The following is a 26,791-nucleotide window of genomic DNA, read 5'->3' on the forward strand; positions in this document are numbered from 1 at the left end:
CTTCCAGATTAGCAGGAAATGTGAGAGATGCTTGCGTGGTTTACCATGTGAAGCTGCCCTACTGAAGGAGACCATGAGACATCTAGGTCAGTATTGTCTATGCTGACTAGCAGGGGAACAATGGAACTTATACTTTAGTAATTATTTCCTGGCTATAGGAATGATTGCCTTCTCCCTAGAAAAGTAAAAAGCTCTGTTTTTGCATTGTTTTAGCCTGGAATGCAAGGCAATCTTCAACTATCTTCCTCCAGTCACAAGGTGCCACCTTCTATGATACGATTTGAGTTCTAGATGAACACTTTAAACCAGGGTCCCCAAAGTATGTGTCTTAACTCCTTAGGGCATCACAGCACACGCACAGGGGTGCTGTGGGATATCCCTGGTGTCTCCCCCTAACTGTTCTTCTGGATGCTGCCATCTTAAATCTCATGAGATCCAAGATGGCAGCGCCCAAGTCTCACCACATTTGGCTGCCACCATCTTTGAATCTTACAAGATTTTGCAACATTCAAGATAGCAGCACCTGGTTGACCCATGAAGAAGAGACTACAGGTGTTCTGCCAAACTCCAGTTCTGAGCTCTGCCTAAAGAACTTATGCCCTCTTTAAACTAGTTAGCTTCCCCAGCTTAACCACAGCTAGGTCTAGCAGACTGCAAATACTACCACCGTACCCCAACACCAGCAGGAAGCGGACTGGTAGGTGACTGGCTTGCCTGTAAGTCTGCAAAGTCCCTCCTTCAAGTAGCAGTCCTTTGGATACAGCAGCACCACCTCAGCTCTCCATCACTCAACAGTCTCTGTTGGATTAGTCCATTAGTTAGTGCACAAATTCATGGTTCATCCTCTAGTCAGGGTGCCAGTTTGCTGTTCATCTTCCAGTCCATCAGTCAGGGTGCCAGTTCATGGTTTGTTTGCCAGTCCATGAATTAGTGTGCCAGAAAGTCGGTTAGCTAGAGAGTTGGTCTGATTAGAGCCAAGAATCAACAAGGCAGCCTGTTTTGCCAACAAGCCTACTCTGTCTCTGACTACAACCCAGAAACCTTTCCTGTATCAGGTGCTCCTTATATTCCTGGAGACCTCATTGCCTCTAGTGGCTGCAGCTGGGCAGCACACCCTCTGCTTAAAGCCCAGGCCTTAACCCTGTGTTCCCCACATTCAGCAGAGCAAAGGGTCACTACTGACATCACATCCTAGCACCTCACCATATCTTCTGCAATTCCAATGCAGCAGCAGCATGACCCAGGTAATTTTGGGAACCACTGCTTTAATCCATAGCTAAATAGTCTATCCAAGAGGTTTAACTCACATTCTTCACTATCCCATGAGCCCATTGAACAATATACAGCTGCCCTGCCTGAACTCAGTACAACATTTGCTACCTTTGCTGACTTGATCATTAGAGATCAAGTGGTCATGAAGAAAAATAATCCAAAGTTTTTGAGAAACTCCTTATAGTAAATGATGACTTTTGAAAAGAACAAAATGGAAATTGTCCCAATGGCAGATGCTTGCCAGTCCTGGAAGAGGGGTAGCTAAAGCAATTTGCTACAAAGATTGCTCCTTTGTGACACCACCAAAAGAACTGGGTTGAATTTGAGTGGGACTCAGGTGCTAGCAAAGTTTTGGGGAGGTTAAGCAACCCATTTCCATGAGACAGGCACTAAGCCCTTTTGACACAGAGAAGCAAACACTTGTCACTGCAGATCCATGTGAGTCTGGGCTTGGTGCTATCTTGATTCAGCTCAAAAATGAGCCATAGTTGCATTTGCGTCTTGTGCTCTGACTGCCTCAGAAAAATCGTATTCAGTTATTGTACAAGAAGCCTTGGCATGAATCTACACTGTGGACAGATTAGGATCTATTTGCAGCATGGAAAATGCATTTTGAGATCTGACAGTAAACCTCTATCAGCTCTTTTTACTACATGAGGTTCTGGTTGAGCCACCTTAAGAATTGCTAAATGGGCTGTTAAACTGATGGACTTTAATTTTGAAATAGTACATCTTCCCCGAGTCAGGAATATGACTGCCAATGGTCCATCTCACTTGCTTATGTCACACGAAGAGGATGAAGTGAAAGCAGGTGATGAAGAAGAGTTATCATTACACAGAGTGCCGCAGGTATTCAAGGATAATTTGGGTTTCAGAATGGGCAGCATTGGTAAGGGAAGATGGAATGCTGAATAAGCTGGAGGCCCATATATTTAAAGGCTGGCTTCATAAGGAGAAGTGGTAAGAAAAACCTACAGTTCTTTCAGCACAGAACTGGAACTACCTATAGGAGATGAAGGAGTTTTGAGAAATGGTTGTCTTATTGAACAATCAAGTTTGCAGAAGCATTTCATCTGCTTGTCCCATGAAGGTCATCTGGGATTGGGAAGCATAACAGCCCAATCCTATGTGCAACGTCTGATGGTGCTGCAAATCCTGCACTGACTGCCATAAAGTAGTCAGCGCCAGGAGCAAAAGCTGCTCCAACAGTGGGACATTTGGTGTGCTGTTGGCAGTACCAGCAGAAAGGCCTGCATCTTCCTGCCAGCTCCAGCAACTTCTTCCACCACTTGCTGATGAAATTAGCAGGAAAGGTGAGAGGGGTGGCAGAAGAGTGGAATGGGGGGGGGAGGAGAGGCAAAACAGAGCTGGGGGAGTTACAGTTCCTTCCCTATTTGTTTCCCATATGTTTGTCCATAGGTGTCCTGGCGCAACAGGAGAGAAAAGGAGGATGAGGAATCAGCGGAGGGCAGGTGCCACCAGCCCACAGAACTTTTCCTCTTCTTCTACCAGGAAAGTGTGTGTAGGATTGCAGACCAAGTCACAGGAAGGAGGCTCACAAGGCAGTTCCTGATGGACACAGAGTTAGGGAAAGGCACCTGACACAATCACTCAGAGTAGTGTCTGTTCAGGAGACATAGAAGACAAGCAGCACAGGATCCTACTGTCCCTGGCAAGAGCAATGTGTTTACTGCTCTCAGAACAGAAGAACCTCATGGAAAAGATCCCACCCAGGGGTGTAACAAGGGTGGAGCCTGAGGGGCAACTTCCCCGGGAGCTACACCAAGGAGGTGCATGACTGTCTTTTTGGCTCCACCCTAGTTAAAGAGGAGGCACTAGCAGCTTTGTACCCCTTGTTCAAAGGGAAGCCTCCACATGTGACAGCCTTTTCTGTCCTTTTAGGAGACAGCCAACACAACATACAGGGAAAGGAACCGATGCCCAAAGCCACCAGCATCCCCTCCTCTGGGGAAAACCCGAAAATGATGTCACAGTGTCATATGAGTTACACCTCTGCCCCCACCCTTTTTGGCTGCTGGGATACATGCAGGTACAGGAAGTCTGCTGAGATATGATTAGCAACATGAGAGGCAGGCTTTTGCCCTGGATTGCAATTAACAGGTGCCGACCAACCTTACATGAGTTGAAACCCATAGATGTGACTCACGAATGTGTTTTCCACAGAACTGCTACACATTTGATCTGGATCTTATTTGCTACTGACCAAACCAGGGGTCTTTCCCAAGCCTATCTGGGTTGCACCAACAATCTTCTGCTACTACTGAACTACAGCCCTTCCCTACCAAGAAGCCATATGCTTCCTTCCTATTTCTTCTCTTCTCCCATTTCAGTTTAAGGACCCAATCCTATCCAATTTTCCAGTGCCGGTGCAGCCGTGCCAATGGGGCATGTGCTGCATCCTGTGGTGGTAGGGTAGTCACAGAGGCCTCCTTAAGGCACAGAAACATTTGTTCCCTTACCTTAAGGCCACATTGCGGCTACAATGTTGGATAGGATTGTGCCCTAAGACTCACTAACAAACATCCATGAACGTGCCTTGAAAATGAAATGGCAGCTATCACGTCTTAATTAAAAATGACAGAAACACGGGCATTACCCTGCCTCCCCCCCAAGTCTTCCACCCTTCCTGCCTCTCCAGAAGTCCATAAATATTCAGCATCCTGGAAAACATCCTACCTTCCCATGATTTAAGTCTCCACATTCCCCGCCCCCCTCTGATGTTATGACATGTCAAGAGTTAATGTGAATTACAATGCATGTTCACAGAACATCAAGGCAAAAGGTAGATTCCCTTTGGTTCTACAAGACAGATTTGCAGGCTCCGGTAAATAAAATAAAAGTTTTGAGCCTGGCTTGCTTTCTATAAATCAGCGTATTCTTTCATTGTTTACTTGGCTCCCAGATGGACAGGAATAACAATGCCAGCAGAATTGCAAGAACCGCCCTTTTTCATCTTAATGGCATATCACTTCAAAGCCAAGCGCATGCTACTTTAACTGCTAACGCAGTAAGTCTGCCTCCCACCATTTCCCACCTCTCAATACAAACATGAATAAAATCCACGTCGGGTGCAACTAACCTCTAACACAAGCTTAGAAAACAGGGTTTCATTTCAGCAAAGTGTAACTTCAAAATACTAGTAAAAGAAATAAGAGTATACGGCTTACAGCCCAATCCTATGTTCATCCCACCCCAGTGCAGCCAGGCCAAAAATGGGCACACTGTAACCAGCAGAGAGGGTGGATCAGGAGACTTCAGAGGGGGAAAAGGGATTTAAATCCCCTTACCCCCGTGTAAGCCTTTCGCTCTGCAATTGGTCTCCTCGGACCTGCACTAGCTGTTTTCTAAGGTGGCATCAGAGCGGGTTGTGGGCACGGTACGGGGAGGTTGGCTAGGGATGGAAGTGGGCTGGATCTCAGTGCCAAAGCACGTTGGATCCTATCCTGGACTTTTCCAACCCTCTCCACCTCCCTCCTTTCTTCTAATTTACTCCAGCAAAATAGTGGCCTACCAGGAGGTAAATCAGAAAGATATGTACTCATCTCTCACCGGCCATCTTATCCCCCCCCACCATACACTCCATCAGCACAGCTGTATGGTGGCAGATAGCAGGGGATAAGATTGGGCTGTTACACAGTAAAGGAATGGGGGGTAGGTAGAATGGGGTTGCCCATGTATTGGCAAAGTAGTCTCAGATAACAGTGGGCTGAACCTTAAATCGGCCCAGCACCGGCACTGACCCCTAGAGCCAGTACTAGGTGCCGTAAATGTGCCGTTAAGCACGCATGGCTAACCAGCCAAGTTAGAGAGGCTGTGAAGGGCAAGGAAGCTTCCTTCCATAAATGGAAGTCTTGCCCTAATGAAGAGAATAAAAAGGAACATAAACTGTGGCAAAAGAAATGTAAGAAGGTGATAGGGGAGGCCAAGCGAGACTATGAGGAACGCATGGCCAGCAACATTAAGGGGAATAATAAAAGCTTCTTCAAATATGTTAGAAGCAGGAAACCCGCCAAAGAAGCGGTTGGCCCTCTGGATGGTGAGGGAGGGAAAGGGGAGATAAAAGGAGACTTAGAGATGGCAGAGAAATTAAATGAGTTCTTTGCATCTGTCTTCACGGCAGAAGACCTCGGGCAGATACCGCTGCCCGAACGGCCCCTCCTAACCGAGGAGTTAAGTCAGATAGAGGTTAAAAGAGAAGATGTTTCAGACCTCATTGATAAATTAAAGATCAATAAGTCACCGGGCCCTGATGGCATACACCCAAGGGTTATTAAGGAATTGAAGAATGAAGTTGCAGATCTCTTGACTAAGGTATGCAACTTGTCCCTCAAAACGGCCACAGTGCCAGAAGATTGGAGGATAGCAAATGTCACGCCTATTTTTAAAAAGGGAAAGAGGGGGGACCCGGGAAACTATAGGCCGGTCAGCCTAACATCCATACCGGGTAAGATGGTGGAATGCCTCATCAAAGATAGGATCTCAAAACACATAGACGAACAGGCCTTGCTGAGGGAGAGTCAGCATGGCTTCTGTAAGGGTAAGTCTTGCCTCACAAACCTTATAGAATTCTTTGAAAAGGTCAACAAGCATGTGGATGCGGGAGAACCCATGGACATTATATATCTGGACTTTCAGAAGGCGTTTGACACGGTCCCTCACCAAAGGCTACTGAAAAAACTCCACAGTCAGGGAATTAGAGGACAGGTCCTCTCGTGGATTGAGAACTGGTTGGAGGCCAGGAAGCAGAGAGTGGGTGTCAATGGGCAATTTTCACAATGGAGAGAGGTGAAAAGTGGTGTGCCCCAAGGATCTGTCCTGGGACCGGTGCTTTTCAACCTCTTCATAAATGACCTGGAGACAGGGTTGAGCAGTGAAGTGGCTAAGTTTGCAGATGACACCAAACTTTTCCGAGTGGTAAAGACCAGAAGTGATTGTGAGGAGCTCCAGAAGGATCTCTCCAGACTGGCAGAATGGGCAGCAAAATGGCAGATGCGCTTCAATGTCAGTAAGTGTAAAGTCATGCACATTGGAGCAAAAAATCAAAACTTTAGATATAGGCTGATGGGTTCTGAGCTGTCTGTGACAGATCAGGAGAGAGATCTTGGGGTGGTGGTGGACAGGTCGATGAAAGTGTCAACCCAATGTGCGGTGGCAGTGAAGAAGGCCAATTCTATGCTTGGGATCATTAGGAAGGGTATTGAGAACAAAACGGTTAGTATTATAATGCCGTTGTACAAATCGATGGTAAGGCCACTCCTGGAGTATTGTGTCCAGTTCTGGTCGCCGCATCTCAAAAAAGACATAGTGGAAATGGAAAAGTTGCAAAAGAGAGCGACTAAGATGATTACGGGGCTGGGGCACCTTCCTTATGAGGAAATGCTACGGCGTTTGGGCCTCTTCAGCCTAGAAAAGAGACGCTTGAGGGGGGACATGATTGAGACATACAAAATTATGCAGGGGATGGACAGAGTGGATAGGGAGATGCTCTTTACACTCTCACATAACACCAGAACCAGGGGACATCCACTAAAATTGAGTGTTGGGCGGGTTAGGACAGACAAAAGAAAATATTTCTTTACTCAGCGCATGGTCGGTCTGTGGAACTCTTTGCCACAGGATGTGGTGCTGGCGTCTAGCCTAGACGCCTTTAAAAGGGGATTGGATGGGTTTCTGGAGGAAAAATCCATTATGGGGTACAAGCCATGATGTGTATGCGCAACCTCCTGATTTTAGGAATGGGTTAAGTCAGAATGCCAGATGTAGGGGAGAGCATCAGGATGAGGTATCTTGTTATCTGGTGTGCTCCCTGGGGCATTTGGTGGGCCGCTGTGAGATACAGGAAGCTGGACTAGATGGGCCTATGGCCTGATCCAGTGGGGCTGTTCTTATGTTCTTATGTTTACGGCACATAGTGAGTAAGGAGCGCTGGTCCTGAGCCCATGCCAGTCAGGTGCTGGGCCCAGCAACAGCAGAAGGAGGGTGCATTACTGCCAGGGGTAAGTGTGACCACTGGGCAGTGGTATGGCTGCTGGGGGCAGGGGAGGGTGGGATGAGGGTGGGGAGTGTAATGGAAGATCAGAAGATCATCAGGTGGATGATGTGGTGTTGACAGCAATTCCCTGTTTTGACAGCTGTTTGACAGCTCTGGGAAGGGCAGGGCTGGCTCCACAGCTGTAATCAATCAAGGCCAATGGAGCCCTGGATAGACACCTGAGCTTCATTTGGCCTTGATGGGACTTTGAATGGACTCATGGACTGAAGAGATGGCTCAGCTGAGCCTAACTTGGACTTAACAAGGTAGCTCGCAGCTGAGCTGAGTTTGGACTTAACAAGGGGCTGCAGGATAAAAGGCAGCTTCAGAAGAAGCAAAAGGCTAGCCAAGCAGGATGCTGACCCAGCTGGAAGCCGGACGCTGACCCAGAGGGCTACCTGACCCAGACCTACAGGAAGAGAGGATTGCCAGGACCCTGCTGGAGGAGACACACTGCTGGAGAGGAGGAACTCTATTGCAGAAGACTGGACTGTGTTTTGGAGACCGAATTGGACTTGGACTGGAGGCTTCAGACATTACCCCCGGAGTTAAGTGGAGTTTTGGGGAGGGAAAGCCTCTGGGCAAGAGGACTTGCAGGGAGTGTCTGTGTTTGTAGCAATAAATTCTTATTTGCTATAGATAAGGAGTTCTGTGTTCATTCCATTGCACACTGCAGCTGTTGTTCGTCAAAAAGGAGGGTGTAAATTAGCCAAAAAGCGGGCATTAAAAGGGAGTTGGGATATTTGGCAGAACAGGGAGCAGGGAGGAACTGGGGCAGGATTGGAGCTCTGCTGATCTTAAGAAGCCCCATTGCATGGCTTGGGGCTTTCCCCGGGGAAAGGGGACAAAAGTTCTCTCGCCCAAGGAGAACACCCCTTGCTTCCCAGCACCTGCTGGATACAGCGGTAGCCACTTTGGCGCCTCTGTTCCAGCAGGTGCTGGGAAGCTCAGGATTGGGTGGAGAGTTCATGTAAGCAGATACCCCTAAAGAGTAGCAGGGTTGTTCTACATGAATGCTCAGCCGTATGTTGGGCTCTTACCACTGCCACAAGCACATGAACAACGGGGCCATGTTGTATGCAGATTGCACAGAAAATATATTCTGCCATAATTCTGACATATGCAGGCATTTCACAGAGCAGTTAGTAGTTTGTGGCTATTGTAAATCAGCCCTGATATTTCCCCAATATCACAACAGATATTGTTGCTGGATGCAAAAATAATTACTTTTAATCAGCCTTAATTCTTTGACATTTCAAGTTAGTACGTCAAGACATTTGAAAAGAGTATCAACATTGATAAGACTATTACTAGATAAATTAATTTCTGGAAGGACCACGTCGAAGTCCCTTAGCGAAGTCTGCTGTTTTTCAGATAACAAGGCACTTGACCTTGAATACTCCCTAGCTCAGCATGATTCAACTTGCAGCAGGCCTGCGTAACAAACCGTAAGCCAGGACCCTCCAAACCCCAGACTGCTGGTCGGATTCAGGGTTTGGAAAAAGTCCCCCCCCCATGAGCGAAGCTTATCGTTCTGCCATCATGCCGCGTCTCTTTGAAACAGAACATGTTACAGGGATGCTCTGGGCAGTCAAGTCTGTTTCCCAGCATCCCAGAAGGCTGTGTAATGGGATGTCAGGGCAGACGCAACTGCCCAGCACATCCCTGTAACATGTTCTGCTTCAAAGAAATGTGGCATGATGGCATAATGGTAAACTCTGCTTGGGACAGGGTTGGGAGCTTTTTGGGGACACATCAGTCTCCAGTTTGGAGACCACTGCCCTAAGCCAAACACAGCCCAAAAGCCATGCCCACCATGTTTGACAAACCTCCTGTATTTGCTGCCTGACTTAAAAACAAGACTTTTGGGAATGCAGATATGGGCGGGGAGAGGCTCTCAAGTATTTGGCAGACAGGAATACATGGGGTTAGTTTGGTGACTCACGGGCAGCCCAATCCCGTGCTCCCATGGCACGCAGCTGCAACGGTGCCAAAAATGGCTGCCGTAGCATCCAACGCACCCACAGCAGCCATGGGAGGTACCTTGAGAGAAGGGGACTTTCATCCCCTTTTCCTGGGTAAGGGAAGAACCCCGCAATGGGGCTACTCTATTCATCGGGTAAGGGAAGAGCATTCGTGCATGCTGCTGTTCCCTGCATGAACGCTCTGGATCCAGTGGAGCAGAGCTCTACTGGACCAGCCTCCCTCCCTCCCCGCTCCCTCCCCACGACACACCTTCTCCCCGCCCTCTCCCTTCCCGGAACACCTCCTCCCCGCCTCCTGTCCACCCGCGCTTTCATTACTGCGACTCGGCGGTCTCTGCAACTGCCTAGCGGTGGAGGCTAGGCACCCACCCGGCACTAGCCACGGGCACTCACCCAGCGGTAAGCCTTGCAAACGTGCCTTATGGCACATTTGCAAGAGTGTGCACTGGCAGTAAGCCAGCGCATCCAGCCCAGGCTTGCGCTCAGATTGCCTCTATCCCTCTTTCCTTCTCTCCCTCTGTTGTTACCAATGATCTCCCTTTCCAAGACATTCTCAATCAGTCCTAACTCTATCTTGATTCTTTAGCTGACATTCCTGAGAGGGGGAATGAATGCCTGAAGGGGGTGAGGCATGACTTCCTCTAATCAAGATTAGATTAGATAAATAATCTAATAAAGGCCTTTGAGTGGAATGGATGGCAGAAGCACCACGAGCTTCTGTGTACCCATTCTCTAAGGGAACCTTACTCAACCAGTGTGCCATGTAGATTTCTAAATGTGTGGTTTGTGCCTTAGCTTTAAGTTTTACTTCTGTGGTTGTTGTTTTTTCCCTATTGCTGTCAATGTGATTTTTTGAATTTTTGGAAGCCATTGGTGTGCCCTGGTAATTGGGGGCAAAGAGGCACGTTACAAATATTTTACATAGATAATCCGCAGATTTGACCTGCAACCATTTGGCTAGATATGGCGGAAAGCTCAACTTTGAGTCTCCCGATTGCCTAATTAAAAAGGTGATCGGAGTTTGTTTGGCCTGGCCGGGACACGAGAGCCCCTCCCCAAGGGGGAGGAGGAGGGGGCTGGGTCTGGCAGCTACGGCGGACCTTTTAAAAGGGCACAAGACCCAGCCCTCTTCCTCCTTTGCACCTGGGCACCATGGGAATACCTGCCCACCTGCCCTAGAGGCAGTCTGAGTTTAACTGGCCACCGTTTGGGGCCTGGTAGGAATTTTTTGCTGCCTGCCAAGATTGGCCGAAGGACAGGCAGTTTTTTCGCCTACCCCAGACTGTTATGGGCCAGGGGGTTACACCCCCCCCCCCGTTTGCAAGCTGCCATTGGTCACTTTAAGAGGGCAGGTGGTGTGGGTTAGGAGGCGTGAATGGGACTTTGGCATGCACCTTCAGGTGACATAGGCAGGGCGGAAACCTATTTCAGTCCTCAGGGGCTCGATGGCACGAGGACGTAGACGGGGCCCTGGCCAGGACCACGGGACACACCTCAGAGGCTCAGCGGCTAGAGGTGGCGCAGTCCGCGGTCCGGCTGCCTTCCCCTTAAGGGACAGACATGGATGAGATGTGCCGCCCCAGCAGCGGGGCACGACTTGGAGTTGGGTGCATGCCCGCCTGGAGGCAGAGGTTTCTGGTACTGCCCAGAGGTCCCTCCCCGCACCACAGGGGCTTTCGCTGCCTCGGATGCTGCAGGTCTCAGCCTCTGCTTCTCTTGCTAATGTGAAATAAAGTGGCCCTTTCTCCCATATCTGTTGTCTCGAGTGTTCATTGGACAGTGTGGAAACAATTAATTTTTGCTTACGGAAGCAGACAGCTAAAGGCAATCATGGGCAATGAGGAAAGTGGCATGCACAATTTTGTCTCTACTGTTTTATCCTTGCAATCAGGATGTGAGGTTGGTTTGGGATGATGGTGAGTGACTAGCTTGAGGTCACCCAGTGAGCTTCATAGCTGGGTAGGAATTTGCAGTCGAGTCTCCTGGGGCCTAGACCAACACTCCAACTAGGATTAGCAATGACATTTCCATTCTTGATCATGCCTTCCCATGTGCCATTTTGAAAAGCAAAAAAAAAAAAAAAGGTTCCCAAAACCTTCCATTGAAAATCAGTGGAAGCTTTTTTTTCCTCTTTAAAATAAAATGGGAGAGCATGATTGGGAATGGAACCATGACGGGGGGAAGTCCTGAAGCCCCCTCCCACACTCCATCATGGTTGTTCTCCTTTTCATGCCTTCAAAGTGTCCTTCCTTCCTTCCTTCCTTCCTTCCTTCCTTCCTTCCTTCCTTCCTTCCTTCCAGAGCAAACACAGCAGGATACTTTACACCTTTCTCAGGGAATTTTTGCATATTCCAAAGCCACACTCAGTGGCATCACGAGGGAGATGTGGGAGGTGCTGATTGCACCGGGTTACTCCATGGGGCTGTGACACCAACATCACTGTCTGCTAAATATTTGTGCAGTGTTTTGGGGTTTTGTGCAGTGTTTCAGTGAGCAGAAGGAGGGCTTGTTGCACTCCAAGTCCTGCTAGGCTCATCATTGAGGAATGCCCCTTCCTCACCTTGAAAGGCACCTGTGCACCACAGGGGAAGGATCGAGATTGAAACAGGCTGCATCTGAACCACCACTCACTGCACTGGGTGACACTAACCTTAGTGATGCCACTGGCCACTTCAACATGCTGGTTGTCACACTGCTAAAGGCCAAGTCAAAAGCCACTGTGTTTTGAGACAAAAGCAATGTCTCAAAGAGCCACACCCTGCACACAGGAACCCAGGAATCATCCAACATCCATGAATCACTTACCTGCCAGCTTGTACTCACCATTGCCTTCTCGTCAGATTTACTCTTTCCATTTACAGTGGAACATTTTGTTCTGTTGGAGTTTCATTTACTCATTGAAGTGGCATGAGAGCTAACCACAGTAATTTAAAACTATTATTAGAAAGCTTAAGTTCCCAGTTAATAAGAGCTTTTATATAAAGTTAATAACGGGTTTCAGGCCTATAAACCCTTAAAGGGTAACATTAGAATTAGCTGGCAATGGAAACTTACTTGATGGAAGAGTAAATACTGGCTGTGAATAAAAGTAGTCACCCTTCTATCTACAGTTATCCCCTACTACTTCCTTCTCATGTCACATCAGTGAGCATGATATTGAGAGACTCACATCTACAAACAAAACTGCATCACCATATGCAGAATGCCTATAGAATCATAGAAGGTACCCACAAAGGGCCCAATCCTATCCAATTCTCCAGTGCTGGTGCAGACATACCAGTGGGGCATGCACTGCATCCTGTGGTGGGGAGGTAGTCACAGAGGCCCTCTTAAGGTATGGGAACATTTGTTCCCTTACCTTGGGGTTGCATTGCAGTTGGACTGGTGCTGGAAAATTGGATAGGATTGGGCCCAAAGTCATTGGAAGGTACCCACAAAGTCACTGAAAGGTGCCCACAAGGTCATCTAGTCCAACCCCCTGCTTGTAGCAGAAAATTCTCCTGGAGCAGTGTTTTCCAATCTGGGCATCATGACAAGTCAGGGCAGGAATATGCATTTTTATTAGGGACCCTACCCCCTTAAGGAGGGTAGCGACCCAACCAGGGGCCCGCAGGTGCCATTTGGACAGCACTTCTGAGTTTTGCTGCCACGGCCACCATCAGCAAATGCATGTAAGTAAAAGTTGGGTGTTGTACTTACATGTACTCAAGGGCAGCAGAAAAACCCGGAAGTGCCATACTAACAGCACCAACAGGTCCCTGATCAGTCACTGCCCTCTTAACAGCTCAACAGCTCAGGCAACTATGTGTCTACTCAGACACAAGTCCCATTGAGTTCAATGGGAAATACCATTGGGACCCATACCTCAGATTGCAGCCTAACACTTCTGGTTGGAGTGTGGGGGGGGCGTGCCTGCATGAAGCCTAAGGCTCACACCAATGCCCTGTACACCCTGTGTGCAGGGGCTCTGTGTGTGTGTGTGTGTGTGTGTGACAGTGAGGTTGGAACATTGTGTTATTATTAATTAATATTAACAGTATTTATCATTTATATACCGCTTTTCAACAAAAAGTTCACAAAGCGGTTTACAGAGAAACTCAAATAACTAATGGTTAAGGACATGCAACCTAAAGAAGGAAGGCTGTTAGAGAATATGTGTAGAGGTTAGTTAAGCTACTTTGGTCCACTTATGCAAGCATTAATGTCTTCCTTCATAAGAAAATTCATTGCTATCCTAGGCATTGGATTATAGGTCTCTCGGCTTCTTCGAGGAAGTAATTGAGCACTGGTGTAGAGGCAATGGGAGTTGGCGTGTTCGGATTAGTTTTCTCCAGACATATATTATTTATTCCCAACTTCCATTTCCCCCTCATGACGTTGGGAACGAGGTCTGGCCTTAGAAGCTGCAGGGCCCAACTGGAAACATTTTTTGTAGTGCCCCAGGTTCACAGTCAAGGTCTATAGAATCTTTGAGATATAGATAGCATTTATTGTAGACATTATATCTCTATGGTAGAATTGAAAGCAATCAAAATATGCACTTAAAAAGTGCGTGTGAGTTAATGAACCAAATGGATCTAATTATATTTTAATATAAAATTGCATACCTGTAAACCTACAAGTCAACAGACAAGATTACCTTTGAAAAGTAAATAGTTGCAAAACCACATGTTTAGTGACTGTGAAACAATTTACTGTAAATCTGTAAATCTTATTTTTGTTGTTGTTGTTTGGAAAAATTTCAAAGCATAGATTACCCTAGCATGGGGCGTCCTTAGGCACGGGGTCCAAATGAAAGCAATTTGTCCAATTGGTTTAAAGCTGGCCCTGTTGGGAACCTCTCATGCCGTTGCACCATCGAGTAGGAAGGAGAATACCTGGCTCCTTGTTTGCTCTAACAGCTCATCATCAGAGATCATTTGGCGTTCTGTAATCTCTTCGAAATGGCTACTTTTGCGCTGAGGGCAGCAAATCAAGTGCTTTACAAGCATCTTCCTTGCATAAATTCATTGCTGAAAGGGAGAACAATAAAATCATCTGTGGAGAAACAAATAAATACGAAGTCTTCATCAGGATGCCTACCAATAGGATGCCTACACAGACACACAGAGTCTCATTCATAGTTGAGAGTTTATGCATACATACCTTGAGCACCAGAAACTGGCAATGTGCTGGTAGACTGTAGCTCTCATTAAGCTCACCTCCCTTAGTCAATATTTAAAGCGGTTAAGTAATCCTGCACAAAATCTCTTGCATTAAAATATAGATGCTCCCTTGCTAAGTGCCCTTTTAACATCTGTAAGACGTACATAGAATTGCTTCATCCTCAATTTGATAAGTTATGGAGCTCTCAGCATCATGTCTGTCCCAAGGTAACTGATACAAGTCATTATAATATTACTTGGAGTCTGGAACAAAACGGTCAGCTGCTCAGAACAGCTCACAACTGCTCCAAATGCCCACAGGGGGTGGTGGTGGTGCAGAAGTTACTGCAGCAGCAGCACCCCATGCCATGTGCAGGGAGACATGATGGGCCAATTCCACCTCGGATCCACCATTAGGTTGGCATTCCCTTGAGGTGTGCATGTTGGCACCCCCTCAAGGTGTGGTACCCAGGGAAATGTACCCCCAAGCCCACCCTTAACTGTATCACTCACTCAGACCATACCAAAAGAAGAAAGCTTGCTACAAAAAAATTATTATTGTGTGTGTGTTTGTGTGTGTGTTTTGCAAAAGAAAGCCTAGACTTCTTAATCTTTAAAAAAAAAAATTGAAAGTGGCAAGAAGCATGTAGACAGGGATAGCTTGGTGGACATATCTAGATACGCTTTTGATAAAGCCTGTCAAAGTAGTTGCTGAAAGAAATTTAGGACCGAACTGCACATCATATAAAATGGCACGAATGTCCATGCTAATTCATGCTAATCGTGCTAATTTCTCATTGTCTTAATCTTAAATTTTTCTGGCCTCTTTTTTAGTTAGTAAGATCTTGGAATTTACTGAAGTTTGTTCCACCTCTGAACTATTTTAAAATTTTATGTTTTTATTCTACGCTGGGTTTTAATACTCCCTGTTTTATTTGATGTGTTTGGAAGGCTGAAACGTTATTGCCTGCTTTTATGTGCATATTGTTGTATGTGCTTTTTATATTGTAATGACCAATAGTTATATAATAAATTTCTTCATCATCATCATCATATAAAATGGGTAATGTGGCCTGACGTAGTCCCTTATATTTATAGGATCCTCGTGTCATTGGGGTGAGGGCTCTGAAAATGAGGGCTCTGAAAACGGCCCTCTTGTGGGGCCGTTAGCTGATCAGAGTATTATCCAAACTGATCAGAGTCTATTATAAGACAAGAGTACAGTACAACCCTCATATCCACAGACTCAGTTTCCGTGGTTTCAGTTATCAGTGGTTTAAAAATATGAAATGGAAAATTCTAGAAAAAAAAACTATCCATAAGTTTCAAATTGCATGCCATTCTGAGTATCATGGTGAAAACTACCCACCCTCTCATGCTCATAACTCATCTCCCTTTGTCCTAGGTACCCACACTGGCCCTCTTGGCTCTCATCCAGTTATCCTCTAGCATTCTTACCGACCACATTCATTGAAGCATTATGCAATGTTGTTGTGAAAATAACCTTATCGCAGATATATATGTAAATGTATATCTTGCAGATATATGTAAATAGGGGTTCTGTACTATCTGTGGTTTCGGGCATCCATGGCAGGTCTTGAAACTTATCATCCACGGATATGGGGAGACTACTGTATTTCAGGATAATGAAACAAACAAAATAAAAATAGGAATTGACGTCTTGAGCTGTAAATGCTATCTGTCTATCAACCTTGTCAAGAGACATGAGCCCCAAAGAGCTGATATCCCTGCTCTGATTTTCTTATTTAAAGAAACAAACAGCCAGGAGACTCATTACCCGGACAAAACAGGGGGGAAATCAATGTTTGATATAGAAAGAGCTGGGTCCCTAGATGGCCTTCACCAACCTTGCCTCGCTCCATTATTGAGGCAATTCTCATGGGAGATGCGAGACAAAGTGTTTCTAGTTACTAAATTCTGACAGAAACTATTTCTGTGCTGGTAAGAAAATTTCTGTGCTGGTAAGAAAATATACTTGCAAAGGAAAATTTGCACACAGGGGACTCCAATCCGAAGTGAAGTACACAAGCAAGCATCAGTGCGTAGATTAAGAAATATGTAGCTTTGTTTGGGCACACATTTACAATTCTTTCCCCCCCCCCCAAAATGAAAACACTCAAACAATAAACAGTGCAAACAATTCCTATTTTTTATTTCTCTAAAGAGAAAGGGAGCAATGTAGCATTGATGATATAGTTAGCACATAAGCAAGCATAGCACATATATGAAACTGGCTCCTGATTTTTCTGCACGAGTGGATGACACTGCCATTGTTTGTGCACTGTCAGGTTTAAGAACATAAGAACAGCCCCATTGGATCAGGCCATAGGCCCATCTAGTCCAGCTTCCTGTATCTCACAGCAGCCCCACCAAATGCCCCAGGGAGCACACCTGATAACAAGAGACCTGCATCCTGGTGCCCTCCCTTGCATTTGCCATGCCCATTTCTAAAATCAGGAAGTTGCACATACACATCATGGCTTGTAACCCGTAATGGATTTTTCCTCCAGAAACTCGCCCAATCCCCTTTTAAAGGTGTCCAGGCCAGATGCCATCACCACATCCTGTGGCAAGGAGTTCCAAAGACCAATCACACGCTGAGTATATTTTCTTTTGTCTGTCCTAACTCTCCCAACACTCAATTTTAGTGGATGTCCCCTGGTTCTGGTGTTATGTGAGAGTGTAAAGAGCATCTCTCTATCCACTTTATCTTTCCCATGCATAATTTTGTATGTCTCAATCATGTCTCTTTTCTAGGCTGAAGAGGCCCAAACGCCGTAGCCTTTCCTCATAAGGAAGGTGCCCCAGCCCCGTAATCATCTTAGTCGCTCTCTTTTGCACCTTTTCCATTTCCACTATGTCTTTTTTGAGATGTGGCGACCAGAACTGGGCGCAATACTCCAGGTGTGGCCTTACCATAGATTTGTACAACGGCATTATAATATTAGCCGTTTTGTTCTCAATACCCTTCCTAATGATCCCAAGCATAGAATTGGCCTTCTTCACTGCCGCCGCACATTGGGTCGACACTTTCATCGACCTGTCCACCACCACCCCAAGATCTGATCTGCCACCGACAGCTCAGAACCCATCAGCCTATATGTGAAGTTTTGATTTTTTTGCCCCAATGTGCATGACTTTACACTTACTGACATTGAAACACGCCTGCCATTTTGCTGCCCATTCTGCCAGTTTGGAGAGATCCTTCTGGAGCTCCTCACAATCACTTCTGGTCTTCACCACTCGGAAAAGTTTGGTGTTGTCTGCAAACTTTGCAACCTCACTGCTCAACCCTATCTCCAGGTTATTTATGAAGAGGTTGAAAAGCACCTGTCCCAGGACAGATCCTTGGGGCACACCGCTTTTCTCCTCTCTTCATTGTGAAAATTGCGCATTGACACCCACTCTCTGTTTCTTGGTCTTCAACCAGTTCTCAATCCATGAGAGGACCTATCCTTAATTCCCTGACTATGGAGTTTTTCCAGTAGCCTTTGGTGAGGGACCATGTTGAAGGCCTTCTGAAAGTCCAGATATATAATGTCCATGGGTTCTCCCGCATCCACATGCCTGTTGACCTTCTCAAAGAATTCTAAAATGTTTGTGAGGCAAGACTTACCCTTACAGAAGCCATGCTGATACTCCCTCAGCAGGGCCTGTTGGTCTATGTGTTTTGAGATTCTATCTTTGATGAGGCATTCCCCCATCTTACCTGGTATAGATGTATAGAACCAGGTTTGGTTTGGTTTACCTGTTTTTATTGATTTTCTAAAAAATTGACGGGCACCTTGTGAATCGGTTTTGATTACAAGGTGGACTAGAAAGATTGAACTAGAATAAACAGAAGGTAAAAGAATGGATTAGTTCATTATGCTGCTGAGTCATCCTGGAGTTCAGATCACCTTCCTGGGATGTTAGATGAGCTGAAATTATTCATTATATTTTTCAGGAATAATTTCTGCAATGTCCAAAATACGCCTTTCTGTCAATGACATTGTCAGTGATTGTTCATTTCCTGTTTGGACATCACTCTTTGTGGACTTCACATGTCATCATGATGCCATCATCAAATCTCAAATCTTGGTGTTATCCTATTCACTGGGCGCAATCCTATCTAACTTTCCAGCACCGGTGCAGCCACAATGCAGCCTTGAGCTAAGGGAACAAATGTTTCCATACTGAGAGGAGGCCTCTGTCACTGCTCCACCACGACAGGATGCAGCTCATGCCCCATTGGTACAGCTGCACCAAAACTAGAAAATTGGGTAGTATTGGGCCCTGAGTCAGCAATTTTCAACCACTGTGCAGGAATACATTAGTGTTCCATGGATGATCTGCAGGTGTACCATGGTAATTTGGGGGAAGATCCTTTATTAGTAGGCCTGTTGGAGGACGTGAGGTCTCCCCAACTGCAGTGTGATGTGCCTTGTCAATTGTTGAAAAACCAGTGGTGTGCCTTGATAATTTTAGCACCTTGTCAGTGTGCCATGAGATGGAAAAGGTTGAAAATCACTGCACTAAGTAATCTCTGTTTTTCTGGGATCACCAATGTGACTCATCTTGGAACAGAGGAAAGCAGTATCAGGAGGGGGGTTATGGTACTGAAACTGAAGGAGATGGGGGACCAATGGCACCACAAAAAGAAAGGGAGACAGAAAAGGAGGAGAGAGGATGAGTGAAAGTTAGTGATGAAAGATGGGGAGGTCTGTGCAACTGTTACAAATGCAGGAAGAGGGTAGAAAGCCTAAGGATTGACCAGCAATCGTTGGGGGTGCCATCACCTAGTGCCTAACTAAGCAACCTAGATGTTTGGCAGTGACATGCTGAAGTCATGATGATGTTATCATGTCACTTCCTGGATGCCAAGCCTCTGGGTTGCTGGAGAGAGGAGGATGCACATGTGGAGGGAGGGAGCTGCAAGAGAGAAGGAGCCGGTGGAACACTGCTGGACGGAGGGAGAGCACGTGTGTGCAATGGCTTGGTTATTGTGAGTGATGCTGGCACCCCCCTTGGAGCCCTCTTTTATCTGGTACTTGGGGCAAACTGCACCTCCCCCCCATTGCTACACCACTGGGATCCAGCGTGAAGTTGATGTCTTGATCGTCCTTATAGTCTTCACTTCCTCCAATCTGCTTTGTGAATAGGATTGCTTCACCTATGTGCTGGTGCACTTACCATGCATGCAAAATCCTGGTGTGATTGGAATTATGATTATATCCAGATTTTTTTTTATTTTTTTTTTGAGGGGCAATGCAGTGTTTTTACCAATATGGAGGAATATATGGGCACTTTGGTGGACAAAAAGCACAATCAGATGTGATCAAGTGGGGGGGGGGAGGATCAGAGCTTTATCAGTGCACATGAGCATCTATAATGTAGCAGGAGGGAAAGATGCAATTATTTTCTTTTATTAAAAGATATATATCATGCCCTTCAGTGGAAATATCACTGCTCCCAAGTCAATTCATGAAGGAACAGAAGGAAGGCAAACTGAGCAAACCTCATTTGCTCCTATTCCCCATGAAATGTTGAATTCTCCGACTTCAAGTGAAATTCAGGAGTGAAAAGCAGGACAGAGCAAATCCATGGAATAATAAAGGAACAGAAGTAGGGAGATGCTGTCGCTCTTATTTCCATACTGAGCACTCGTGACACTCTCTGTGTGTGCAAACCATGTCAGATACATTATCTTGATGCAAATTACTTTGCTGATTTTGACCTTACAGTGACCCTGTAATGTGGGCAAGTATTATTATCATCCCTCATATTGCAGCAGATAGAGAGAGAAAAAATGGCTTGATGAAGACTGAGGCTGCAATCCTATGCACACTTACGTGGGAGTAAGGTTCCATTGAACAGAATGGGAGCCAACCTCTGAGTAAACATGCAGATATTTGTGCTGCTAGGGAGTTCAAGATAGAGGTGAGATTCAAACCAGAGGACTCTTGATTTGCCACTCACAAGCTTCAGTAGGTCTACTCAGAAGTAAGCCCCATTTCTGTGAGATTCATTTTTCCCCCCACATTTTTATACTGCCCTTCCTCCAAGGAGCTCAGGGTGGTGTACATAGTCGTGTACATAGAGACATCCACACTTAACCTGGGAGTAAGGTTCATGGGCTATTATGGGACTTATTTCTGAGTAGATGTGCACAGAATTGGGCTGCCAGCTTCTAGCCCTATCTGTTGTTTCCCCTCTACCAACACGTACATTTGATGATGATGATGATGATGATGATGATGATGATGTAGATTTTAAATTCCTCAGAGTAATTGTCCCATTGCTTATATAAAGTGTATGTACACCACTGGTTATATACTAATTAATTAAGGCTGTACTCCTATATGTACCTATCTGGGAGTAAGTCCTATTGAACTTGATGGAGCTTACTTCCGAGTAGACATGCAGGATTGGACTGTGCCAATGGGGTGTGCACTGCATCTTGTGATGGAAAGGCAGGAACAGAAGCTTCTCCAAGGTATGGGAACATTTGTTCCTTTATCTCAGGGCTGCATTGCAGCTGCACCAGTGCTGGAAACTTGAATAGGACTGGGCCCTGTGGCTGCATCTGCTGTCACTACACCACCTATGTCACCTACCTGGTGCACTTTTAAAGTGATTACAATTTATAATTATAACATGAATTTTGAATAAAAACACAATGCCGCTTTCTGCGCTTGTACCTTTGGAAAACACTGAAACTGCAAAACAAACAAAAAACCTGAAATACTGTTTGTTCCCGCTTCTTGTAATTAATTAAATTGTACCGGAAGCCAGTGATAGACAGTGGGCCTGGCATGCTGTGGTCCGTGGGGTCACGGACATGACTTAAGGACTGAACAACAGACAGACAGACAGACAGACAGACAGACAGACAGACAGATAGATAGATAGATAGATAGATAGATAGATAGATAGATAGATAGATAGATAGATAGATAGATAGATAGATAGATAGATAGTACCATCTTCGGCCACATACTCTCATACAATGAAAGTAAATAATAACCATAATCTACCAGTAACCATATGCCAATGAAGAAAGACTGCCTGGCAGTACAGAGATTCTCCTACCACCTTCCTCTGCCATGTTCTCCAGTTTTCATCTCTCAAACAATCTAACACTAAACAAAAAATCAAACACCAGAAACAGTTTGTATTTTCCATTAGTCCAAACAGATCAATTATAGCAAATGTCACAGTGCCTTTACGTATTTTCTTAAGTCACGCTGTACTTAAAAATCCAAACTGCCTTTTGTCTCTGAATGTGCAGCGGGTGTCATAATTCAGAGCAAATGATAACATGTTGCAGTGTTAAGTCAGTAACCTTAGAAAAATCAGAGCCCAGTCGGCTGCTTGACTTACAAGAGCAAAACAAGCTTACCCGAGCCCAGGACTCTTGTTGTTTGGCAAGTAGTCAATAAAACTGTACCTTATGACTTTCTCTGCTAAAGGTTCTAATCAAAACAATTTATTTCAGGCATGCAAACCCTTCTTTTCAGACTGTAGCTATTGTCAGGACGTAGCCAGATTAGCTGCAGCAGCCGTAGCATCATTCCTCTAAGAGTCCCAGAGCTCCCCCATCTGTCTCCGTAATAGACAGATTTCCTTGCTCATTCAATCTAGCATGTCAGCCCCGGTAAAAAGATGTCGCTCCTTTCATATTTTACTAAGCGTAACAACCGCTGTTTCAATTTGTAACGTCTTCTTTCATTCCCAGAGATTATATTTCACAGAAACCTATGCAAAGAATAGTAATAATAGTAATAAAGATTCTGACTGGGAATGAGGTGTTCAAATATTAGGCACTTGGTACTAAGATGCTCTTGATTGTGGATAAAAACATCAGAGGCAGTCGAAGAAAATGGCAAGCCATTGCCTTTGGATTCTCAGTTTATGGCATTTGTGGAACAGCAGTGTGGTACAGAGAAGAATCTGTGGAACTCCTTGCCACAGGATGTGGTGATGGTACCTGGCCTTGAAGCCATTAAATGGGGGTTGGACTGATTTATGGAGGGAAAGTCCATCACAGGTTACAAGCCATGATGGGTATGTGCAATCTCCTGGTTTTAGAAGTAGGCTACCTGAGAATGCCAGATGCAAAGTGTGGAAACAGGATGCAGGTGTCTTGTTGTCTTGTGAATGGAGTGAAAGAGGAAGTATAAGGAAAGCGAAGTGGTGGGCTAGAACATCTCTCTCTGGTCTGGGCCAGTTCCGATTTACAATGCATTGAAATCATGGTAAATAAAGTCAGCTTAGCATTGCAATTAAAATTTCCCCAAGGGCCAGCCCATCCATGAGGCTCACTGAAGTGATCACCTCCAGCAGCAAACTGACAGAGGGTGCCCATCTCCTTCTGCCCACCCACTTCCACTGCTCTTTCTCCTCCCAGCAGTACTTGCAGCCAATGGGCTGTGATCATCTAATGAAGTAATAAGCCAAACAGAAGGGTTGGTTAACATTTTGGAGACTGCTGCTAAATACCCACAGCTGCTGCCAATATTTCATTTGTTTGAGACAGACAGATAGACCAGACAGACAGATGGGGGAGAGAGAGCGGTGCCTGCCTTCTTTCCCCTCTTAACATCCATCCCTTAAGTTCTCCATCTTCCCCACCCTCTGCCCCGTTTCTCCCAAAACGCTGCTCATCAAGCCACCCTTTCCAGTTGTCTGCTCAGTTTCTTGGGCTTTGTACTCACATGGGTAGGGTGACTTCCACCTGATGCTGCCAATGTCTGGCTTGGTTGGCTAGACGGCTCTGGCCCTCTTCCATGCTCTCTGCCGAGGTCAGCCTCAGTGCTCGCATTTTTGCTGCAGCCATACTTGCAGAGCTGCTCAGGTCCTGCCTGTGAGTGACATGCTGGGGTTGTGCTGTTGGTTGTTTGTCAACACACAGCTAATCCTTAACCTTCTGGGGGTTATCATTGACTTCCACCAGTTTTCCTTAACCTCACTCCCAGACAACCTAAAAATCCTTAAATAGTCTGCAATGTTTGCAATTCTTCAAAGATAATCTCTCCTCACATGAATCTGCCTGTGAGGACAACTCTGGCCACCTTGCTGTCGTCTTTTGACAGGGATGTGCCAGAGCCTCAGTGCTGGGTCTTAAACCAAGTTCTGAGTCTCACCCCCCTTGACTCAAGTTGCACAAGTCATAATGGTGGCCATCACAATTTGTCCAAAGTCAGTTTTTGAGTCATTGAGACCAAGTCTATTTGAAAAGTGAGTCAAGCTTCAGAAATTGCAAAAAAAAACAAAACCCAAGTAAGCACACACACAAAACAGAGTCACAAACACACACAAAAGCAAGCCTTGACTTAAGTCTATTCAAGTCTTTTCAATTTTATTGTAAAACCCCTGAGTCTGTGCCCAAGTTTTTGAGTACACATGACTCGAGTCCATATGAGTCGTGAAAACTCGTGTTTTCATGACTCGAGTACGAGTCATCTGAGTCCAGCTCCATCCAGCTCTTTTAACGTTTGGTTGGTGATGACTGGAGGTGACCAGAGCATGGAAGACAGTGGCCACATCACACAAATGAGGGACTGGGCATTTCTTCATTCTTGGAAGCAACACTCACTCTGCCGCCTGCTAATTAAACACAGAATTAAACAAATTTAGACTGTGAACCCCTTTGGGACAGGGTACCATTTAATTATTTGATTTTGTCTGTCAACTGCTTTGTGAACTTTTTGGGTTGAAAAGTGGCACATAAATATTCATCATCATAAGGTTGTTAATTCCCCTTGAAGCCAACAGCAATACTAAAATGGACCTAGCTAAAAGATAACACATATTCTGAAAATCATCTCTCTATCTATGTTACTCAGAGCCTAATTCTACCTCCTGCCATTCAAAAGTATGTAGTGAGTCTGACACAGCACACTCTGCATGCTAAAGGGGGGGGGGAACCACATCGCCCAGGAGTGGTAAGTGAAACTCATTGTTATATGACTGCAATGGGTCTTCTCAGACATACTCCAGCTATTTAGCTGGTGTAAGTCCGAGGAGACTCAGGGGGTGGCTCAGGGAGGGGAAAGGGGGATAGGATCTCAGCATGCCAACTGCCACTAAGATCCTTCCCTACCACCCCCTGTCAGTCCCACTCTCCGCCCAAACCATGCCAATCCTCACCTGAATCACCCTGCTTCTGACCTACCTGCTCTGGTGGGGAATCTGTGAATTAATGTGAATGTGAGAACTCCATGTACACTGGTTGGTTGGCAACCTTCAGTCTCGAAAGACTATGATATAAGCCTACAGCACCCGAGATTCCCAGGCGGTCTCCCATTCAAGTACTAACCAGGCCTGACCCTGCTTAGCTTCTGAGATCAGACAAGATCGGGCATGTGTGGGAATGACAGCAGTATAGTTTTCATTCCATTGGTCTGGAAATTATGGCAAGATCTGCCACCACAAGCTTAGGATAAGATGGAGCTGTCAGTTGTTTAATTAGACCCGTTACTCTGTCCACCAATTGTGATGTGAACATCAAGAAACTTACCAGATCTGTGTTTCAAAATTTAGCAGAATTTCCATATAAGATTCATTCTTTATACAAGAGACATAAAATACATAATAAGGAAAAGAATCCTGTTGCAGAAAGATGCACATCAAACATGTGGCTTTCGTACACAGTTGGCAGAACTGTGCCCCAGTTGAAACAATATTAGGAAGGGGTATTTTGAATAATTTACAATGTAAGTGGGACAGATAAGGAAGTGATCCATTAATTGTATTCATGGGATAGCTATATATGTCAGAATGGAGGATAGATTTTTTTATAATGGCTTTATTGGCAGCAGAAAACTTGACATTGGCTAAATACTGGAGGTTAAATATAGTCCCAAACGAGAGACATTGGTTGACTAAGCACCAAATAGTGCTATTCTGTAAAGCAGCATCAGTTTCTCGTAGAAAACCATAGGTCCTTGAAGGTCCCATAGTTCCTTCTTCCAAACAGCTGAAAAAAATCTTCTGTCTCCTTTGATCCTGGTTATACTGCAAGGATGGTTTTCCTCCAGCCCCCTGAGGTGGGTTTCCCCTACTCATAGAAGTGGGCTGTGCCAAAGTTCCCAAACCTTGTAGTGCTTCGACCCACTTCATCCTCTTTGGTGGGCCATGGCGCTCTTGGTGGTGCTGGAAACTTCTCCTGACCTGACGACCCACTTTGCAGGGTTCAGGATGACCTTTTGAAGCCTCCATAAGCCACTTCTGGTTTTTGGCTTCTGAGGGTCATTCTGAGACCTGCAGAAGGCTATACAGTGGGTTGCTTGGCCAGGAGAGGTCTTGACAACTAATGGGTCATCAGGAATGACTTCTGTTTAGAACCAAATCAGTGCAAGGGCAGATGGTAGGGCCCAGATTCATGTCCCACTGTGCTTGGGTTCATGACCCACCAGTGGGTCATGACCCACAGGTTGGGAAGTGCTGTACTAAGCAGTAGCTCCTTCAGGGCAGGAAGTGCTCAGTCAAGACACACCTCTTGGTCATCAAAAGCCCCCTGAGCAAGCATCTTCAGCCGGCTGTAGAAAGTTCACCTGGCCATAGTTACTTCTACACACTACTCAGGACTATTTCTGTTACACCACTGGATGTGAAGCTGTAGTGCGTGATTGCCACAAGATATGACATAAACTGTTTTTAGAAGACTGCACAGCAGAGGAAAATCACACTCCAGTTGTGAAATGTGTTACTTGTCACTTTTACTGTGCGCCTTCCACTTTTAGGTATTAACTTCTCTCCGACTGTAACACTTCCCTCACTTTCTAATGGCTTTCCAAGGGATCAAAGTCAAGATGCAGTCAGTGAGTGTGAGAGTCGAACCGTTCCTTTGTTCATTATCCGATTTTGGGGGGAAATGGCCTTCAAATCTAAAGGACCACCATGTCCTTGCTTTTTGGCAACAAAGGCATTGTGCTGTTCATTTCAAAAAGTTGGATTACTGGATATGTGTTTTCTGTTTCTAATGGGTTGGTGGGGGGATAGATTTCAGAAATTACTTATTTTGAGCAGGCCTGTGTCATGAGCTTTCCAGCTGTGTTTTTTTCAGCCAAAGGTACATGACCAACTTATGGTGTGTCACAGGATTTGACCAATACAGGCTATTCTATATGTGTCAGAGAGTGTTTTTATATGTACACAGCTGCACTGGAAACTCTGGGAGAGTTTGAGGGCCAGTAAGTCCTTGCAGGGGCGGGGGGAAGGCAGCAGCGCGATCCCCAGGAGTGACTTCTGCTTTAGCGGGGGCAGGGCATGATCGCTCTGCATCCACTTTCCCTGCTATGGGGAGCCCTGCCAGAAGTCGCACTGGGCTCCCT

The sequence above is a fragment of the Tiliqua scincoides genome, chromosome 6 (genome assembly GCF_035046505.1).
Source record: "Tiliqua scincoides isolate rTilSci1 chromosome 6, rTilSci1.hap2, whole genome shotgun sequence".
In the NCBI taxonomy this organism is placed as follows: domain Eukaryota; kingdom Metazoa; phylum Chordata; class Lepidosauria; order Squamata; family Scincidae; genus Tiliqua; species Tiliqua scincoides.